The sequence below is a fragment of the Acanthopagrus latus genome, chromosome 15, assembly GCF_904848185.1.
Source record: "Acanthopagrus latus isolate v.2019 chromosome 15, fAcaLat1.1, whole genome shotgun sequence".
In the NCBI taxonomy this organism is placed as follows: domain Eukaryota; kingdom Metazoa; phylum Chordata; class Actinopteri; order Spariformes; family Sparidae; genus Acanthopagrus; species Acanthopagrus latus.
The window spans coordinates 11,571,251-11,594,273 of NC_051053.1; the positions used below are offsets into that span (position 1 = coordinate 11,571,251).

Genomic DNA, 23,023 nt, shown 5'->3' on the forward strand with positions numbered 1-23,023 from the left:
TTTCCACTTATTGTACCTTGTTCTTTGTATGTACTTAAAATTAGTCCCCTCCAACTCAGCCACCTACTGTAATAAAATGCAAATATATATGCAAATATAGAAACCATAGGCGCCGTTTTGCTGCATAACAAATACTGCATCAGTTGTTACTTAAAGTACCTTATGCTGATAAGGCTGTAGCAAAAATTTTAGTACAACCTATTGCACTAGGTTTGTTTTCATGTTTCCTGTTTCATGCAAATGAGCTGTATGATTATGTTCCAGTGGTGTAATGTGCATGTGTCTCCATGCAGACGCAGGTCAGAGGGCAGGGTGACTGGCAGGGCTCTGTCTGACCCAGAGACTCCACAGGACAGCTCGCCATCGAGGGGGCTTGAACTCGTGTTCACTCTGCTGGACTGCTGTCTTACAAGTACTGTGAGTATAACAACTTTTTATTGACCATAAATGGATTGTACTTTGGGTTACGACTAACAGCAGTATTGTTAAACAGTCCAGCTCTGCCTAATGATACATGTTACACCCCCTGCAGCAGGTTTTTTGCAGAGTGCCGAGACGCTCCAGTTTCAGAGCAGGAAATTGTGCTGCAATCTGAAGTCACTGCAGTTGGTCTTTCTAGTTGATTATTTACTGAAGAGTCGTAAATCAGACACATGGTTACAGACGCAGGTCAGATCTAAAGTAGCCCTGTAAACTTACTCCTAAAGCCAGTCTGTTGACAATCCTGTGTCTGCCTGCATTGTTCATATTTTCTCCTTCAGGGTAAACACAAAGAGATTGTTAGTAAAAGGTCAACGCCTACACACAGTGGTCTTGTGGTTCACTTAGTTTGAGGGTGCACAGTAAATTGGAATATGCCTGGTATTGTGACAGTAAGTGAAGTGAGGCTTTTCTGTTTACATATCGACGTTGACCTGTTGCTATTTTGAAGAGCTCGTGTCTGGGTGGGCATGCACAAGCACATGCAGACAGACCAAGTGATAATGCTGAGGGGAACTTGGAGCTTGGAATGCAAGTGCATGTCTGGACATTTTGCCGTGATGATTGGGAAATGTTTGGATGATAGTGTCTCCTATTCACTGTACTGATTACTTCTATTGAGCTATTCTGCTGCTGGTGTGTGTTTTAGAGCTGCAATAATCAATTCTTTGATTAGCTGCCTGTTAAATTAACTGCCAACTGTTCTGATAATCAGTTAATGGGTTTGTGTAATTTTTCAAGAAATAAAATTCAAAGTTCTTTGAGTCTAGCCTCCTAAATGTGAATGGAGTCTTTCACTCCTCTGTGATAGCAAACTGAATATCTTTGGGTTGGGGACAAAGCTAGACATTTGAGGATGTTGTCCTTGGCTTTAGGAAACACTGATCAACATTTTTTTAAACCATTTTCACATTTTATAGGCCAAACAAACAATTTATTCATCAATATTAATAGATTAACTGACAATGAAAATGATAGTTGCAGCCCTTGTATGTTTTTAATAGGGGTCATATTTGATTAAAGAACTGCGATATGGGACATTGTAGAGCCTGTCATGTCTCTTAATCACAAATCATTTATCACAGTACTGTAGGTATGACACCCTATCCGTCATAACCATTCTCTGAAAGACATCATTTCCTCCTTTCTCAACCCACAACAGTCGGAAATTGCGCTCTCTATTTGACAGATGTCATAAGTTCTTAAGTCTTCATTTGAATTGCAAAGCTGGTAGAATCAGGCTCTCCTTGAATGCATTGTGTGATGTTTTGGCTGCAAACACTGAGTCCCTGTGGGATGACACGTGTCATCTTCTATCACTTCAGAGCTGCCCTCACTTCACACTAACTGATGAGGGTTAGTGTCGTCTAATAACTCAAGACTCTTTGTCAGGAAGGGGGCAAACGGAGGCCGACATTTGCAAGAGGGTAAACTAGGAAGGCTGACAGAGGAGCTCAGGGATGTTGCACTTTGAGCGAGGCAGAGAGAAAAAGGACCTATCGTGAATCCGGATTAGTCTGCCTGCATCCAGCTGTTACAGAGAGAATGATTGAATGGAGGGGAGCATACAGCAGTCTTAGTAAATTAAAGGTATCCTCTGCGCTCACCTCCCCTCAGCTCAGCTTGGGGTCTTGAATGGAGCTGTCACAGTGGCTGGTGCCTCCCAGCCTTCACTCCAGGATTGCTTTCTACCAGTGGGACCAGATGTAACCTACATCTGTCAGGCTTCATTAGCTATGTCATTCCGGGTAGCACTGTTCATTTTGACAACACAAATGTTTTTGATTTGTGTGTTAATTCTTCTAATCAGTTTGCACATTTAAGCAATTATAATTTGCAATTTGAAGTTTCTCGCTCTGACCTTTGAGTCATACTTTGTCTTGCAGTTGAACACACTGCCGTTGAGTTTAACTAAAGTTGATCAGTCTTTGAGGACGATTACAAAATTAGGCTCAGCTCTGCAGGGAAATTTTCACTATTACACTTCAGCAAGCATCTTTAATGTTTTTGGTGCGACTGAGGATTGAACTTCATTTCCTTGCTTCCTGTTTGATATTGATTGATGTTTTAATTTCCTGACATGATTGATCCTTGTATTTCTCAGCCTGGCTTCTCTCCTCTGCATTCAAGACTATTAGATGCAGTTTTCCCTTTTAAAGATGAGATGGAGAAAATCATTTTGAAGCCTTCCATGAAAGAAATTTCCTACCTTGAATGGAAATGGATGGTGAAACAGTGTATATGGGGAATTAGCTGCCCTGAGCGCCCAGTGGGACATCTCCATCGACACTGCTTTCATGTGAATGTCATGCAAAATGGGCTTTCCTTGAGTACATGAGGAATACTAATCCATATTTGATTTTCTTGCATGTTTCATTACAATTATATACTGACAATCTTGCCAACTCGCCTAATAATTTGTTTTTCTTTTTACATGCCTCATGGGTTTAGCTCTCTGTTTAGATGTTTATTGAATTTTAGTGTTCATGAAACACTTATAGAGTCTAGAATGCTCACAGATTAAATGTTTTTGGATGACTAGCCTTCAAGACTCAGGGATTGTCCCTCCACCTAGTGGCGGTGCAGGGGACAGCACCTCACCCCACAATCTCACACACACTCACAGCTCTATCGCCATGTCCTACACTCATAATTTCTCTAGAGTGAAATCATTGATTATAAGCAAATATGTGCATTAGCAGATGTACACGTCTGTGCTGACACATCATATTTGCTCACTGTGATGCTCCTCATAACCAAACCCATCCAGGATTTAAGTGTTTATGGATGAACTCATGTCATGCTGTACTGTAGGAGGCCAGTTGTAATGCAGAGCTATATTTAAACTTCCCCCGGGGTGCCATTAAATCATGTAATTTCTTCGTCAGGCCTGGCTGACCTCATTTTAATACCCACATCAGACAGCATTAAGGAAAAAAAACATTAAAAAAAGGAATATTGAATTTTGTATCTGCTGTGCTATCTTGCATTAACATTTTATGTTTAAGCCCTTTTGCAGACATTCTTACCACATGAGACTTACAAACCCAGTGAGCTCAGATTCCTTACATTAAGATGCTGGAATGGCAGAAGCGTGATATTATGTGTTGTGATACACTGGCGTGTTTGTTTGAGTCACAGCCAGGAGAGAGAGTTGAAAGCCTGGCTATGTATAGTTCTGCAAAGCACTCAGTCCATTTGGACCACCAAGAGCTATGAGAAAATCATAAAAGGTTGATGCAAAAAAGGCCTGCATTGTTGTATTTTTGCTTTGTCAGTGTAAAAAATACAGAGTGTGTTTTCCACTCAGCTGAATAGGATATAAAACTTGGGTTTCGCTGTGTTATCTTATAGAACGTAAAATTCAACCAGATAAGTCAGTTTGCGTTTGACAGCAGGGGCTATTAATGCTGTGGACTGTACGGATGTCTTCAATTAGTCTTATATGACAGTCAAAGCCCTGTTCTGTTAGCTCCTGCAAACTGCAGTACTCCTAACCTCGAGTGGGTGTTCACATCCACAGGGGATGGAAGATTCCCCCCGTTCTCTTCAGAAGCAAGCAGGAGAGGGGGGAAAAGAGACAGACTCAGAGACAGATATTTATAGAGAGAGTGGGAGAACGCGAGATTGTGGCTTGAAAGGTTAAAGTAAGAGGGAGCGGCGGAATGACAGAGAAGGAGAATGACAGAGTTGTCGGCTGAAACGGGGAGATGGTGGAAAATAAAGATGAAGCAAGAAGATTTTAGAAACGGATGATGCTGCAGACATCACCAGAGGCTGTGTGGACCCTGCTGTAAATCTCTGTGTCTCTGTGGGTCAGGTTGGCACTTTATTGTCTGTGTTGACCCTAATTAAGTCCTGGAGATATGGTGAATGAGTCACTACAAGGCTAGAAGAAATATCTTCTAAGGGTATGTCCTGCATTTATATGACCACTTTTTCCCAACTGAGTCATTCCCTCCTCGGTCTATAAACATCACCTTAATGTGCTGTTCCTGAAAGCAGAATGTTAATACCATGAGAGAATTTGAAATATATATATGCTGCAGAAATAATATAGATAGCTGAGTTTATTAGTGTAGTCTGTGGAAGTAAAATGGGCACTGCTGAAGCGTTATTAATGTTGAATAGCTCATACATAAGTCAGAATGTGAACTCAAAGTCTTAATATTGCCATCTGGGTAGAATTATGTCACTGAGGAGACAGCTAAACCAGTAAATCACCTCCTCAGAAGTCACATTTGCCCAAATCTGTAGTTCCTTTTTCCTCTCTGACAACCGAAGCAGCCATTTGTTCCAGGTACCCAGGAATCTATTGGCCTTGTGGCATCGAATCTCAGCAAGGCTCCAGACTCCCAGTGAGCCTTCCCCCTACCAGCTGTAATTACTGTTTCCTATCTGCCAGGATTGTCCTGACCAAGCCCGCTGAGACTCCGCACTAAATCTACTCGATGTCGTCAGTCAGCCATCCAGATAGGTAGCTGGACAGCCAGGAAAAGGCAGGGACTCCTGGAGGCGAGCCCCTCTGCGGGTTGGTTGATGAATGGACAGACGTGGGCTGATTTTAACGGATGGTCTCTCCTCCCACGCTGGGCCGTTCTGAAGTCATTGTCACACTGGGCAAATGTGTCTGGGAGGATAGATGGGAGGTTGCCGTGTTCAGGATAGGGTGGAGAACGATGTTGTCTTGTGGACATACCGGTAGATGAGATGGCGCAGATGGCAATTTTTTTGCTGTAAAAGAATGGAGTTCACTGTCAAGAAAAGGAATAAATGAGGATATGTGGGGGGAGGTGTTAGTTATAACTCAGATGTTCAGCATTGCACTTTTTGCATGTGTTGTGTGAGAGCAGGTACTGTAAATATATTACAATTAGTTTGATCAGTGTTTCTTTTGCAAGGAAGGCATGGCTCGTAAAAAACCAAAACACACAGTTATAGATAGAATAATTTTGGAAGTAAGAAATAGGAACATAGTTTAATAGAGAACAAAGCATAAGGACGTTTCCCCTCAAGTGTCCAAACTTGATTTGATGTAAAAGACCAATTGATTGAAATGATTTTTGTGGTGTAAGTTTCAAGTAATTGTTACAGGGGTGTTTAGGGCTTTGTATGTCCTTTATTATAAAAACAGTCTTTGTGAAGGACATTAATTAGACTGAGATGTAAAAAAAAAAAAAATCATCAAACTTTGTTGTATGCTGAGAGGGGCTGATGATAAAAGGTGCTGATTGTCTCAGTGCCTTTAGTTTGAAATATTCATTTGTTTTCATGTTGTTGTCGAAATGCAAATTAAACACTTTTCAGATCAGTGCACAGCTTCTGAAACTAGGATGAAATAATCAGACTTCTTCAGTGGAAGTGCTTTGAAGATGGCTGTTCATTTTGGAACGCACCACTGTTGTGTTTTCATGGAAAAGTAGATTCAAACATTGACGTAAAATGTGCACAATATGCAAAAATACTAAACAATGATAAAAAATTGATTGATTAAATGATTAAAATTAAAACCCATTATGTACACTCTTTCACAACCGGGCATACAAGCGTGTCAGTCCACAAGAAATGTGGGACCAGTTGTGCTTTGAGCTGGTCTGCTGTGCAATCACATTTGCATTAAATAAAAAGAGAGAGAGAGAGATAGCTGAAGGGGCTTCTTTTTTTTTTTGAAAGCCTGCTTAGTCGAGCACAGTTATTATGAGGGTATCAATCCATATTACGACACACTGCTGTTCCACTCATTTACAACACACTGCCGGTCGTCAAATGGGAATATCACAGTTACTGTATTTAAAAGTCACATTCAGTATTTGTTATTCTTCCAGCTTCAGCTGGAGAGGAATGTTAATAAGCCGTATAAGCCATGCACAGCTTTGACTCCTTGTCACTGCACTGCAGGTTTTATCCTGGCTTGTGTGAGGCAACACCTGGTGAGAGCCTGACACCCATGCCTCTTAGTTTCCTAAAACTGGGTGCAGATGAAATGGCTAGTGCAAACTAGGGGTGCGAGCTTGCAACCAAGTAATTATTGCAACCTGTGAAATGTGGCGAAGAGGCTTGAAGAGGATAAATGTATTGTCAGTAGGATGAAGACTGCAGGTCTCAGTAAAGGCTAATCACATCTGCTCTTCTCATTTCTTTTAAAGGGACAGTTCTCCCCAAAATCAAACATTTACATGTTGCACTATTTAATAATCTAGATGGTTTTAGTGTGAGTTGCTGAGTTTTGGAGATATGGACTGTAAAGATGTTTGCCTTAATGGAATTAAATGGCATTCAGCTTATGGATGTCAAAATGTCAAAGATGCATTTGAGTAACTCACCAGCAATATTTCCTTACACAAATGATGGCCAAGACAATCCACAGAACTTTTAATGAGCAGTGTTTTTGGAGGAAATATTTTCTTTTTTACCAAACTAGAGCCACCAGCAATATCACTGAACAGAAGGAAGCTTGTATCTACTCAATGACTAAGCTATCACAAGCAAAATCTGTCCCTTCAAAAGCAGCAGAATGTCTAATAGACCTGTGTTTTAAATTTGCATGGCATGAAATTAAAAGCTGTTTTGTTCTTTGAGGCCTCTGCTAATCTATGGACTTTCAACTTGTGAATTTCCGAAAAGAACGAGTCGATACAGGAAACTCCCAGAGCAAAGAAGCAAGTTAATGCTTCACTTTCCCCTCTATGAAACTGAGATCAATAGAACAAATGGATGCATTTATGTATTTCTTAAATGTCTGGCATGTCCTTTTTTTAAAAAAACAAAACAAAACAAAACACAAACACAGTGGACATTAGCCCCGTTGCTATTAGAATAAGTCAACAGTTTTAATGGGTTAAACATGGTTTCTCTACTGCTCTGAATTTCAGCAGCACTTAGAAAGAAACTCAACATTCATCTCACTCGGATCACATTCCTTCTCAGTAGTATACAGTGTGGTTCGTGTCACAGCTGCAGGGAACAAACTCACACCATTAGGTGGTATTTTTCAAAATCTTGCCTCTGATTTGGTGCTAAAAGCCGAGGTGCTAAAACCTAACCATTTTGTTGAGTAACGACCTGTTTTGTGCTCAGATGGGAGAAATTGCATTCCTGCAGTGTGTCTGCTCATGTTACCATCACTATGGGGGGTTCACCAGATTGCTCCAAACATGTTTTGTTGCTGAAGCTGTTGATAACCAATATTGTGCACTGATACCTCTTGTGCTGATATACTGGTGTTTACTATTTTCATGCCAGTGACAAGAATGTTTTCAGCCTGTTGCTCACTATTTTATTGTTTAGGCAGGAAACCACAAAAAATTCGAACCTGTCAAGTTCAAAAGTTTTCCCACCTATTCAGTCCTAAGACAGATGAATTAATTTACCTGATGAATAAAAGATTTTCCTGTATTGAAGAGCACTGATTGGACTTCCGCATGTGGAGAGTCTCCCATTCTATTCATTTCTCTGTGCTGCGTCTCAGTGTGCAGTTGAAAAGGGAAAAAAAGGGACATTGATGGCGGCTGGCTGTTACACTGGTGGCAACAGGCCCGTGGGTCTGGAGGCAAGGGGGGAGGGTTACGAGAGGTAAGTGACTGATGGGCATGTGTCAACCCTCCTCCTATAGCGAATGTTGAGGGGGAAAAAAGGGTGGCTCGCTAATTGGGGCGAGATGTAAAAGTCTCTGTCACTCATCATCATCTTCACTAATATGTTTGGAGGCAAAAGCCAGCTGAAGCATGCAGCTGAATGATTAGTCACTGGAGTCAGAGGGCAGAGAAATAAAGGATGAGTTTCCACTCAAAACATCTTTTTGGGACATTCCGCTTGTACTGATAGGATTGGGACCACACTGTACCGCTGAGCACAAAGCGTTCTGCTTTAATTATTGAACATCTGTACATTTAATTTGCAAGGCAATTTCAGAGTGGAACCCAGTGAGACTAAGCCTTAAACTGAAATCCAGTTCCCTTTTTGGCACCACCTACAGTTTGTCTCTCTCTTAGTCTTTGCAATGTCATGGATTGTAATGATCATAATAGAGTATAGGTCTTAGCCTTCCAGCATCTGTAATATTTCTTTGACCTTGATGTGTTACTCTCTTTCAAAAGCCTGCATTTGACATCCTGAGGGAACTGATGGCAAAGAGGAGGAGAGCGGGGTGCAGCCTGAGGAATCGACCGTGAAAATAAACGGGAGACACAGTTTTCCAGCGCACTGCCTACCCAGCGTGAAAGAGAGATAGTGACAGTGATAACGAAGCAGGTAATGAAATTGTAAGTGCTCCTCCTACTGTTTTACTTAGTGGTAGTCTTCTCTAGACTCCAACAGTGGAGCGTTTTCACTTGTTAATTGCAGTCACATTAAGAGGCTGAGTTCAGTAACAACATGCATGATTTAATTTTGCACAATAAATTATTTTTCTCTCAGACTAATTAAACACTGATTGCAAATAACTAATGGAGAAGTTTGAATAGGTATAATTACGCTTAATTTGCCATGTTAATAAAGTACCAAAAAATCCCAGGCTTTCTTTTAATGGCTGTTTGATATTAGTAGTTGGTTGTGTCTCTTCTCAGTAATTCCTGCTCTTGAATATAACGATCCGAACAAAGCCGACTAGTTATATGTTGTAATTTGAGTGGCTTTTAAAATCTGCTAAGATCTCATTTCCATAACCCTCTAACTGGGAAAACAGCAGCAATTATGTGACCAGTATTAGCATGAAGTGACACCCCTGAGCTGCAGTCATGCAGCAGGTGGGTAATTGGCCCTGAGCTGTACAGTGGGTGCTCTGCGGGACTGTCCTTGTCTTGTGATGGGGACACCGGCCGCTCCACGGGGTGGACTCATCAAGTCGCTGCCCTCTAAGCCAGATGCAGCATATCATAATTAACCAAGTGAGACGAGTGGGGTCAGAGAGAGATGCTGCAGTTCTGTACTGTAACTAGCTCAGCTGAAGCCTCGATGTTACACGTACAATAAATGTGACTCTCCTCTGTAGTGTCTTTGCTCCTGCTCTCATCAGATATACAGTAGGTACATTATTTGCATGCAGGCGGTGTGTTAGAGAGACAGAGAGTTTTATTGCTGAGAATGAAACTGGGCTCCAGAGTCCTCCTGGGTGTTAATTGAGGTGTAATGTGATTTGTTTTGCTGGCCCTTCAAGCAGCCCTTCCCAGTCCATTGAATCAGATCCCCTGCGATTACTCTCTAATGGCCTCAGTCACATCTGTGTGCTTTAAACAACCTACTGCTAAAGGTAAAAAGATAAGGTTAATGCTGCAGTGACACTATGCAAAGTGAATAACAGTTGTTTAAACTGTTTAAACAGTCTATTGTTCAAGAACCACTACAGTGTATTTAAGAAAACTGTACTTGAATTGTTTTTGGAGAAGATGCAAAGACGAAATTTGAATGCAGACTCAATGTCATTTGTGCTTAAATCGTTACTTATAGCATCTACAAGAAACTTTTAAATGTTATTTGATTCTGGCGGCCCCTGTGGACAAAAGGTATATAAGCACTACCACCACCTTTAATGAAGATCTTACATTTTGCTTTTGGTATCTATTTGTAGCTATGCAAGATTAAAAAGCATGAGCTGATGGTATGGGGACACGAAACACGTTAACGTAGTTTTAGTGCTTTTCACACCTAGTTTGCTAATAGCTGTTTTTGTTGAAAAATCTCAAGGTTATCAACATCTAAAAGGGATATTAACATTTGTATTACAATCTCTTAATGATGATGAGCCTACAGCAAGATATAGGTTTGATAGCAAGATCAAAACAAGATGTTCTTGCTATATGACAGTTGTTCTGCTGCCATTTGACAATACAGACATATCTGCTGCTGTCCCAGCAAACTACAGAATACAGAATACTCACAGTCATCCTCACCAATCAGCCATGATAAATAGTTTTAATGTTATGATTATTACTTCAAGGAGCACACGACAGACATTAAGAATAACTATATAGACATATACCCAATCCTCTCACTGGTAATCGTATTTACTTATGTAGGTCATATAAAGGCTCAAGTATTAAGAGGTTGTTTCATAACCGGTAAAAACTCCTTGTAATACATTTAACCCAGTAAGTCTTGCAGGTGAAGATGTGTGGGCAAAGAAGCAGCCAGCTAAGAGCTGTAGATGGGAGAAGTACACACACAGGACATTCTGTCTTTCAGTTCATTAATTGTCTGTAGCCATTATTCACCATCATTCGCAGAACATAATGTGACTCTGAGAAGTCTGGTAACATAAAAAAATACTTCACTCCAATTTAATAAGCAATGTTGTTCAAAGCACCAAAGGGTTAAATTTGAAAAAGTCACATGTATTTATTTTTTTGAGTACAATGATGTGGTCCTCCACAGACCTCAATGTAATCTTTTAATTGAGAACTACTACTGAGCAGAAACATAAACATTTATTTATTTATGATTGTTTTTTTTGTTTTTTTTATCTTTTCATTTGGAAAAAGACACTGGTTTTAACATGTATAAATGCATGTTTTTTGGCTTTGCTGCAAAACAAATACAACTGATTCTTTTGAAACTGGAGTGAGCAGCACTCAAATCTCACCAAATCTATCCAGACAGGCAGATCACGTTCAGCATGTGAGAAAAACAAGAGGTCTTCTATGTTTTGAGTGAACTGCCCCTTTAATGGTACAGTCAGTGGCCTCATCATTCAAAGACTCAGGTGTTGGATTGGACTGAGTGCCTTATATTCTGGGGTGTGACATCATTTGCTTCAATACCATATTCAGGAGCCACAACATGCAACAATGGGATTTTCTTTTTCTATTATGAGAGGAACGAGCTCTCAGGTGCGGGCCTGTGGGGAACGTTTTTATTTATTATGGGCAGGCATGTTGATGCGCAGAGCAATAGCCGACTAAACCGATCATTCTTGAGTGACCTTTCTGCATTGGTGCCACTGCACTGCAGTTCATGAATGTTTAATGGAAAGGCTGGCTGTTTTGGGCCTGCCAAGCTGGGTTTGCTGCCTGACAGAAACATACTAACTCAAAGGCAGAGTGGAGGTTAAAAACAGTGGGTGCTACAAACAAAGGACACCAGACACAAGCTTTGACAAGTAAACACCCCTCAGACCTGAGTATCAGATAAGGGAGGCATGTAATTATGCACACGGCCACACGTGCACACAAATTTGCACATTTGCCTTGTCTCTCTCACACTCACATATTAATCTCACATTTTATCTCTTCACATTGGATCGCCTGTTCTTACAGGCACTGTCACCCATACTCTATTAATTATTGCCCTCAGATATCAATCAAGAACACAAGATTGTAAACCAGATAGTTAGAATGACAAACAACAAGCTCAGACAGAGCAAGAAAGTGAGGGTGAGGACAAAGCAGAGAACAAGAGCAGGACTCTGGTATGAGAAGAACAACAGGAAGTACTGCTGGTTAGGTGTCATGGTGAGGTGTCAAGGCGACAATATCTTTTTTTGCTGTCTGGCCCACAACATGTATCCCCTCACATTCCCCCTTGTCTTTCCAGTCTCAAAGCACCTTGATATAAGTTAGAAAGGAGACAATAGCAGGAAGCAGTTTGAAGAAAGAAATGATAATGTGGGAAATATAATTTGGTTTGAGATGGAGCTGAGACTGCATATGAAAGTGTGAGACAATGAGTGGAGGAGAAGTGCTGGTTTGGCAGATGGACACTAATGCAGATAACACTTACCTTATATATAATATCCTTAAAGCAAAACCTCCACTGCTTTGTTGATGCCATGTCTGACTATAAAGGTACAAGCAACATTAAATCAATGTCTTGTACTCTCTGTTTGCAAGACAAACACAATCAGCTCCTCATATCTGTCTGACAGCATCCCACTCCTCCATCCTTACGGGGGAGACAGAACAAAGGGAATACTAGTCAAGTGTGTCATGAAATGCAGGTCCGAGAGAAAAAGAGGGAAACTAAAGTTACCTTCAATGCCAAGGAAGCATAGGGAAACTTTTACTCTAGTGAAGTCTTACATTTCACTGCGAGGGCGGCATGACGAGATAAAACCTTGTCAGCTCTCAGCTGTTATCTGAGGGAGAGAACAAGCAGATGAGTCAGCTGCACCAACAGAGTGGACAGCAAATAGATATGATTTTAATAAAATCTTTAGAACTCATACATATGTATTTAGCCCAAATATGGCGACTCAGTTTGACAGTTTTGCAGTTTAAGCATAATGTGTGTCAACTAAAGAAAGGGAAACAATAAAGAGAATGCAATTTGGAAGGTCAGCTGCAACTTTAATCAGTAGTACACAGTTTACATCCTGTTATTGGAAAGCCATTAATGCATTACTTTGTTTATTTGGTCCCTATGAAAAGTTATTTGTTGCGCTCCATCACTTCTCAGTTAAATGCCTCCATCCTAATAAGGAAGACATACAGAGGACATACATCTGTCTTTTATCCTCACTCACACCATTAGACGAGGACAGACTTAAAAGGAAAAAAGTAAAAGCGGTTATACTTCATATTGAATGTGATGGATATCACTAAAGGCCAGGCCATTGTTGCCTGAGCACAAATAAAAATTATTCGTTTCTTTCAGCTTACAAAACATACAAGAACCTTAACCACTTCACTGATGCCTCACTGTAACCTTGAGGCGTATCTTTATATTTCCACCGCTTCTTAGTTTAGAGACGCACTGAAGGGGGAAATAGATGATGGAGCCTTTTTCGGTCGGGGCTAGGGCTATGATGCAGAGAGCGGGTCTCATTGATAATGCATCAGGAGAAGGAATCCATCAGGGACCACATCCATTTAATGCATGAAGCCCGACATTTATGCTTGAACGCGTGGCCTCTCCCTCCAAACAAGCAGCTGAGCTAAGTGGGGCCGCCCTTCGCGGGTTGTCACCGAGTCAAGTGACTCAGGTCTCAGAGACACGCCTCCCTCAGACATCACTCCCACTTCCAGACAAAAGGATGAAACATTCATGAGGTGTCTTTTTGACAACGGCGGATTCAACATTGTTTGGTTGTGGTGGCCTTGCCACCTCTGCGTCCTCACTCCACTCCACCCCCCTCACACCCCTCACGCCCCTCACGCCCCACCCCCCCTCCACACATATCCTCATATCTGGTGGCCCACTTGATAGAGCTTTCAGGTGAAAACATAAACCCGCTGTGGAGTGATTACCGCACGTGCTCCTGCATCGGAAGGACTGGCATTTCTCTCTTTTTGTTGTGCCTCTGACCTTTGGAAATATCACAGATTAAATCTTTAATTATTTATGAAGGCTAGTGGTGGCAATGGGAGAAGAGAGGGGGATGTTGCTACATGTGATGGGGTATTCTTACTGTAAGAGAAATGACTTTGTGTAGTTCTAATCCAACCAGGACATGTTCATGCAGGTGTTGAGACACTGAGTTTTACTATTGACTTTATTAAGTGTTTTGTTTGTATTATGATGTAGATTTTAAATTCTTACTCTTAACATTGGTCTCAGGTATGCACCTTATCCCAACATGTGTATTACATTGCTTTGTGAACTTAAAAACAGCAGCCCTCAGATCCTTGTAACTCCTCTCGTCACTCACCCCTGCGCTGTAAACATTCCTGACACATTCATTTTCAAGTAATCAAATAATCATGATGCAGAAAATAACAGATAAACAAACAACAGAGAAAATAATTGTGCTATATGGGGAAAAAAGTAATTCCCGGGAGAATGGTTTAACCAGTGTTTGATATGCAAATTCTCTTTTTCATCGGAACCCCCCGTAAATGTCAGGAGGGGACACTGGGGAGGGGCTGAACATCTCAATTAAAGAACGTTAACATGCATCATTCCAAACAACCCATGAAATGAAAGGCATCATTTAGATTGATCTACAGCATCAGTGAGAATAAATCAGAGCAGCAGCCTAATAATGCAACACTCCAGGGTGCGTCTGAAAATTGCAGATAGGAATTCAGAACAGTATCTGCATAATGATGTTCCAGCTGATGAAGTTGGCGATCAGCATTTGGGGAAATGGGCATTGCAAAGTTAAGTGCCAAGATGTTTCTGTGAGAGAAAAGCAAGTGTACGGCTGCACCTCTCTAATGGCTGAATCATGCTTACAGTTTGTTTTCGCTGGACCAAACTGTGGTTAAAGGCTACAAAATGATTTGTCTGCACTCCCAATTATCCTCCTCCGGCGTTCATGCCAGTGAAGCACTTTCACAGAGTTTGTAAATGTGCTCCTTGGCATACTCGGCCTGTACTATATATTGAGAATGCACTTCAAGTTGGCTCTTGGCTAACTTTAGATTTCCAAGTATAGGAAGCTCCTGACTCAGTCTATTGTTTCAGAATATTCATAAGGGCTAGTGCTTGAAGTAATTACCTAATTTACTAATGGTAATGTTTTTTTGTTGGACTTGAGACAAACTGCACTATTGACTGTGGTGTTTCTAAATCCTCCTTTTAGAGTTTACAAACAGCCTTTCTTTTAATTCAGCAACGTCAGAATTGATGTATTTTTAGTTTAGGATGGTCCTCTCACAGAATTTGATACGTGAAGGCGTCTCTTATCAGTGCAGGTTTTATAGATGGTTTCTGTTTTGATCAGGTAAAGTCCAGAACAATGTGTCTTCCTACCCTAAAGGACAGATCTCTGTAGTCATTACTCCTGTGTCTAAAAATTACTCACTCGCGACTAGAGAGACGTTCTTTAAGAATTACTCAAGTGAACCTAAAATAACTGACTTCCCTTGATCAGCATATGAATTTATTTGCCAAGCATGAGAAGTGAACTTGGATTTATCTTGGTGATATTAGTGCTGGAACATAGTGACAAAAATATGTGGTTTTATCGTATAGCAGCAGGACCACACAGGATTGCGTGTTGTGTTGTTTCACAGAAATGTGTGAATATGTGAGATCTGCTAAAAGTGTCTGCTCATTAAAATGAGGTACATGAGATTCATAGCCTCTTTTATGAAGACATTTAATCTTACACTGTTTATTGGCTAACTGTTCCTTTGTTTCATTGTCTTTTTAAATGCAATTTAATAAAGTTCTAATGTCTTAACTTGGTGGAGCTGAAGGAAAAGAAGCTTAGCTTTATGCATTAGGGATTTTTTGTTACTTTACTTTTTTGTTACTTACACCCCCATTATACAGTAAAGAAAACATTATGAATGCTTCATCCCATTTCTACCAGTAGATCCCCCTAAGTCCAACACACCGGACCTTTAACATACATATGTACAAAGGGTTATATTGAAACCTCCCACTGAGAGTGACCTAATTAGGTGACCATGGAGGGGGGATGGATTTTAGAAGGCCACACCAGGAGGGGGTTTTATCACTGATGTCACCTCTGATTGCTCTCTTTTCTTTTTTTAAGCGAAAGTACATGGAAATGTCTGTTTGAGGTGTGAAGAAATAATTACTTCGCAACAAATAACATACAGTATCAAAAAAACTTACATTTAACATTTTTTTGCTGCCTTGTAGAATATTTTGTAGATGCAGTAAATGGAGGAAGATGCAGATTTATCTCTCAAAAGATGCTCTTTATTTTCCACTGGATGTCTTTCTCATTGTGTACTTTAGCTGCACCGTTTAATAATAACATTTTGATCTGATTTTGCCGGGTCAGAATGTTCTTTGCCCCAGTGTGATGCTGTTGTGAGGCATGGCCACCAGTTCTGCACAGACTGTAGTCTGAGACAGTCTTTTCTTGTTACACAGCTCAACATATTCTCCAGCATCTAAAGCAAATGCAAATGCAAGATGTTGAAGATTAAAAGAATTACTTGGAATTTGAAAAAAAAAAAAAAAGAAGACTGCATTTAAGGCTGTAGATGACCCAGTTTCCAGGCATCCATCCAGTGGCTTAGTTGCTCTGGAGGCTTCTGAATATAGTATTTGTTGATTCACTATGCAGTGTGTGTGTTTGAATGTGTGTGTGTGTGTGCATGTGTGTGTGTGTGTGTGTGTGTGCATATGTTTGTGCGTGTGTGTGTTGTCTGCGCATGCACGCGTACATGCAAATGCTTTTTTGTGTTTGTGTTCTTGCTTATATGCACCATTTTTTTCTGCTGCTTGTGTTGGTTGGTACACATACTTAGATCTCATCAAAAAAACAGTGACCTAGATATAATTAACCCCCTCAAACCAGCAGAAAATTGTATGTAAAAGTAGCACAGAGCTATCAATCTGCTCTACATGTCATCACAGAGCTGCTCCCCATGTTCAAGTCGGGTTCCTAATGGAGGGGGATATCATGGACTCCCTGCAGCATGTCAAGCTGGCGGCGGCACACAAGTCAAGCGCTCAGAGAAATGTTGTAGATGGCTGATGGAATGAATAAGCTTGTCTGAAGGCAGTCTCCTGGCTGACAGGTGCTTCACACGAAACACGCAGATTTTAGAAAAGAAGAGCTCCTGTTATTGTCGAAATGAGTATCAGTTGCTGCAATAGCAGAAAAACAATGAATGCCCTGAACGCTTCCTCTTTGGCAGCATGACACGGAGATGCTTGAGAGGGATTCAAATTTCATTTTATCCTTGCGCAGTTAGCCACTTGTAAGACATTATGGGGTGCAATTTTCCAATGGCTAAACAGCTGCCCTCGTCTCCTTTGAGCTGCTTGAACACACACACATCACACGCTGCCTTTAAGAATCTCCACCAATGTGTGAGATCCTGATTACACATTGCCTTTAATCTAATAATTGGATTTAATTTGACTGTTGATTTTTTCATGCATATCAATATGCGATTACAGTACTTGTTCAGAACTATTTTCTTCAAAATGACAGTGTGACTTATGGATGCAAAATGATAATAAACCATCAGTAACACACGTGAATTGTCTCTGATCAGATCAGAGTCATTTCCTCTTTTTTTCACACTTATGAGACTGATTTCCTCTGAAGACCTCTTAGAAGATCAAGATCCTCTCAGTTGTCATGTGTGTATCTGATTGCATAAATTATGAGTTACATCAACTGTTGCACGCATGCTCACAGTATGCCATGAAGCAGCTGCTTAGTAAGAAAAGAGGAAAATTAATTCAAGGATATAAAATGAGGATTGATTGATTCCAGGCAGAGAAGTAATGCTACTTTGAAAAGGAAATTAGCAATTGCACACAATGATTAATCATACTTAGGAAGGTTAAATTCCTTGGATTTCAAGCAGCACTCTTACAGTAGTTGCTATCAGGCATCTCCAAATCCCACTTTACACTACAAGGTGAAAAAAAATGAAAATGCAGGGTGGATGGCTGAATTATGTCTTAATAGTAGCTGAAAAGGTTTTAGAGTTTTACAAGTACACTCATACAATCAGTTTTCTCATATGCTGGATTTTAAGAACTTACAATTTCTTTTGTCTGTGTGCAGAATGTAATGATAATTGCATTGCATTTATCTCAACATCAAAGTAACAAAGTTGTTATATGGGTACCCATGCTATAACTTTACCCTAATAATTCATAGTACCGAGTTTTAACAAGGGCACTAAGTAACAGATTTGTCTTTTTTGTCTGCACAAAAAATGACTAATTCTTGCTGTGTTCGTATTACAAGACAGCAATTTTCCTGCAAAGAGCCTTTTTTCCCTCCTGCTTTTTTCCTGCACAGTGCTGATGCGTGGTTTCCTCACCCTCCCTTTGGGAGGTGTGAACCAAGGGAAAGGAAGGGTAGAGACAAGAGAAAGAGGAGGCGGAGAGCAGAGAACGCAGTAAACTTCAATAAGCACAATGTCCTAGGCTTCTTGTTTTGAAAAATCAGTTTCCAGGTTTTGTCGAGGAAATGGAGAATTGGTAATCCAATACCCCTGATATTTCAAATAGTATGACTGATGAGTTGATTAGATGATGACTGTGGTCGCACAGTTGCATGTTATCCACACACAGTCATTAAATCCTCTGATTTTGTTTGACGAATCAAAGCAGACGCGCTCATACTGTAGGTAGAGATGCAGCAGATACACTGTGCCTCAGGGGTATTTTATGATAAAGCTAAAAGATAAAGATCAGAAGCCAGTGTCTGTTGGACTTTGTGGAGACCAAGAGGAAGACCAGTGCATGCTTGAATATGAAGAACTGAACAAATGAATATATTTATGATAAAATATCTTTTCTCAATCCTCGTCTGAATGGTAGCGCTGCTGAGTATCCTACTGGCACACAGTCCTACCCTGGGGCTCGGGGATTACATGTGCTGCGTACACGTTAAAGCCTCTAAACCCTCGCCTCCGCAGAGCTGATCTGACTGCACAATCATCCCCCTCACTCTCAGCTCCACTCCACCGGCCATGAGGCCTCCGTTCTCCCAGGATGCCGGCTGCATACTTCCAGATCAGCAGAGCTCTGCAGTGCCCAGCCGCGAAGGTCAGACCACGAGCACATTTGTCAGCTCGCCTCCACATTCGCTGGATCACCTGGGAGTTGACCCTCTAGCTCACCATCAGTTCATGGAGTCAGGCATTCTGACTGGAGTGAGGATTTTTCAAAATAAATGTTTCTATTTTTATACATTGGTTTATTTTAAGAGAAACAGGCCAAAAGAACACTTGGAGTTGTTGTTTTGATCACTGCGCTTGAACTCCGCACATGTATAAAACACACTTTAAAGCACAATTGAACACATCTGTACGAGAGCACTCTCACACACACACACACACACACACACACACACACACACACACACACACACACACACACCCTCTCACACCCGGATCCACCCACACTTACAAAAACACACAACACATCTGCAATTTCAAGGGTTGAATTGAGGACCTAGAGGCAAGGAGTACCGTGCGGGGCAGAGCATATTCAATTAGCCCCTGGCAGTTCTTCACCCTACCTATCGTCATTGCATCACATTTCAATATTGCACAGAGGTGTGCCGCCAACGCACTGCTGACACATCAAAGGGCTGCGGCAAATCCACACTCCTCCTCGGAGCCTCACAGCTATGTCACAGCTGTTCTGGAGTAGGCCAGAGAGGCACAGGGAGAGGCCAGGCATGACTAAAGACCTCAGCAGACATATTAAAAAATGGATTCTCTATTTCCCACTTCAATGAGTTGAAGTTATCAGGCCAGCCTGTGGGTAGGTATAGGGCTTGATGGTTTCCTGGTCCGGCCCGGCATGGGTAACTCCGAAGGTGAAGGAGAGAGATGATCTGGATCATAAGATGCGTGTGACAGGGGAGATGTGATGAATGAATTTTAAGTGCAGCACTTTTTTCAGACCCCTGCTTTTTTTTTGCCTAAAGTTAGTTTTCTAATAAAGCTAACTTCACCATGTCCTCTATGTATGAAGTTCATGCCCAGGTACATCAGCACAGGCCTGGTGCACAGCAGTAGTCCATCCGTTCAGCACTTTAATGACATGTCATATCTTCAGTTCATACAATCCATGGGTGCAAGGGCATACAGAATAAATAATGACATCCTGTCTTCCATCCAACCCTCTTCAGGCTGGTGTGGATAGAGGAAGCAGTGGTTCACTCTGATCTTCACCAGGATACAGCAGCTACGGATGTATTTGCTGGAGTTGCATTAATACGAGTTAATGTTAAAACAATATATTCATTTGTTGCCGCTGGGTTTGCCTCTTACCTCTGCTCTGCCTCTTCCCCTCTCTCTTCTACTTTACTGTTGGCCAAATGAGTTAGAGTTCTAAATTGAATTCAATCTTCATGTATTTCTTCCACAGGGCTCGCTAATTACGAATTTAATTATGGCTGTGAGCAAATCACAGGCAACAAAACCCCCTCATGTTTTAAACATCTTTGGGCGCACTCCCCGCCGTCTCTGCTCCCTCTCTTTTTGCCTCCTTCTGTAAGTGTCTTTTCTGAAAGTTTTGAGGTGAACTGAAGGTAAGACATACTCTAAGATGGTAAGCAGAAAGGACTATACAAGAATATACAAATACAAGAAAGAGTGCGCATGTGCTGCATGCATGATCAAAGAGCCAGGAGTCAGGAGGTCTGGCCGTAGAACAGATACTCAACGCTTGTTGGTGTTCTTAAAATCAGAGGCCTGTTTGCTGCGTATAAGAACGTTCAGTGCCTAAATCCCCAAAATAAAATTAATAATTGATGATTAAAGCAGTTGAAGAAGAGCACAACTTTAGTAGCATCCTGTGTTTTACATCTTACTTTGAGTCTGTCTGCGAGGACTGCTCTGTGTGATATTCTACAATTATGGCAATTTCTCCTCTCTTTAGTGCTTTGCACAGGGGCTGCCTGCAGGATAGTTCTCCTGCCTGGGGGCCTTCCACCCTGTAGGCCTGTCCCATTCACACACTGTACATTTTTCTCCCTGTCTCCATCACGTAGACCCTCTCATCTCGTCTTCATGGGCCAGCCCTCCAGCAGCTATTTGTCACAAGCAGATGTTTCAGAGAACGGTGACCTCCAAGTGTGGTTGCTGGGGAATGGGGAGCTTGGCGCCAGTTCTGATTGGAAACCTGCAGAGCAGAGGCGACATGGTCAAGGTGAGTAATACTAGCTCCTCTCAGGTCCTAAGGTCAGCTAATCTCCCATGACAATCAGGAAGGCAATAGAAGGAGTGAGAGGTCCCTGAGTGGGGCTGTCCAGGCCGTGAAATAGCAGTGATGGGGCCAGACATGGAGCAACTTTCAGGGACGCTATTTAATGTCTCCTCTCCAGCTATCCCACACACACTAGTTACGGGCTAATTTGTTGGGAGCTACAGGCTGGTATCAAATGTGGCTCCAGAAATCTATTGATGTGGTGAAAATACACAGTCATGTCATATGGCTGTAGCATGTTTAGTTGCATTTGAAACTACACTAGGTGATCTAGTGTTAGAGATGTTTGCATTAATGTGAATACAGACATTGGTAGGAAAGAAACAATATTCTGGCATCTGTAGTAGCCTATTCTGGTTTCTGTTCAGGGGCCAAGTAGCACTAACAAACAACATTTTTTGCATGTCATGTGCTTTAAAAGTAGCAATGCAGCAATAAAAGAAAAAAACTATTTCAGGTTGGGAGTGTGTTCAACATGTTTGTTAGACCTACAAGATGCACACAGTGCAAAATATGAAATGTGGACAAAACCATGACTGTTAATAATCAAACCTCCACATCGCTCGCTCACACACACACACACACACAGAAAACACACAGTTCGTGTAACCTCACACCCTGCAGGTCATGTGTTATTACAGTCCATTGTTGTGCTCCCACAGCCACAATTGAAATAATTTCCCAGTGGCCTGTTGCATAGAATTTTGCTTAAATTGGAAAGAGGTAGAAAAGAGACGGGAAAAATATGGGGACGTGTTGTGGGCCAAGTAACCAGAGTATAATACATAATGAGGCATGTCCAAGCCGGTGTTGCCTGTCTTAGGTGGGCATTTTTAATCCACTGATTAAAAATGTGCACACTGAAAGTACTATGAAGCATGTTTGTTCACAGCAAAGACGTGTTTCCTTCCAATTAAAACTACATGGTCTACATTTAAAACTAATGAGTGGTCAGTTTGTAATTTAGGACAGCAGAAACACAGCTTCAAGTGTAATGACACTGAAAATACATTGATAATAAGATCCCACCGGGTAGTTTAGATACTAATAAAGTACAGAAGATACATGTACATATGAAGGGGATGCACACAAGACAAAGTAGTTTCTGTCAGTGGTAAAGGATTACATGTGAGAGAAGAAAGAGTGCACCAAATGTATCGTGATGTGGTGTAAATGTATTTCAGTTGAATATATCAGACAGAATGTAGCTACATGTTAATGGCTGCGTTGAAGGACTGTGAGTCCAAATATATCCAGTCACTTAATCTGCATTATGTGGACTGTAACCACATGCAATGTAATGGTGATTTCAAATGCATGCCAGAGTGCAGCATTTATCCAGAAACTCTGTTACAGACATTTAACCATGCAGACAAATAAGAAAGTTTAACTATCCTCGCCTCATTAGTTGCTATGCCCACTCAGTGGTAACAACTTTATAGTTACAGATCTGTTTTGCATCTCATGAAATGTTATTTCCATTTTGTTTCTACGTTTTAGTTACACTGTAGTTAACTGTATAGAGGCCATAATATATTTGATAGTGCTCATCTGTGTTACATACCTTTACATCACCTTCATGGTAAAAGATAATCCCAGTGAGCTGCCTGGGAACAGGAGGCTCAAAACACTGCTCTACAAAGCCAAGTCAAGAAATCATTTGATATTTAGCCACAAATAAAAAATAAATAGCAATATGATGAAGACTCAGACTATGACACACAACACAACAGACATTGAAGTTGCTCAGTGTACAAATGTAATATGATTAAAACAAACCCCTCTGACTCTCCTAATAAGCAAATTACTGCCATCTCTGTGAGAATGCAGATGGCGTTGCTTAAGCCGGAGAGGCCAGAGGGAATGTAGTGTGACAAATTCCTCTAATGATATGATATACATACTGTAATTCATTACAGGATGCATTCACTGAATAATATTCTAACTTCCATAATGAAGATAATAAAGAGCACTCATGCTTGTCCCCTCGAATTACTGC

At 41.1% G+C, this 23,023-nt stretch overlaps 1 long non-coding RNA gene across 3 annotated transcripts in view; it reads left to right on the forward strand.

Moving 5' to 3' along the window:
• The window catches only part of LOC119033480, a 30,854-nt gene that overhangs the window by 1,751 nt on the left and 6,080 nt on the right, over nucleotides 1-23,023 (forward strand). For 2 of the 3 annotated variants that reach the window (XR_005079263.1, XR_005079262.1), the window contains 3 exons: nucleotides 294-417; nucleotides 8,577-8,730; nucleotides 20,810-20,967. This is a non-coding gene — a long non-coding RNA (uncharacterized LOC119033480). Of the gene's footprint in view, nucleotides 1-293; nucleotides 418-8,576; nucleotides 8,742-20,809; nucleotides 20,968-23,023 lie in introns of all 3 variants that reach the window. The other variant, XR_005079261.1, reaches the window with a different exon arrangement.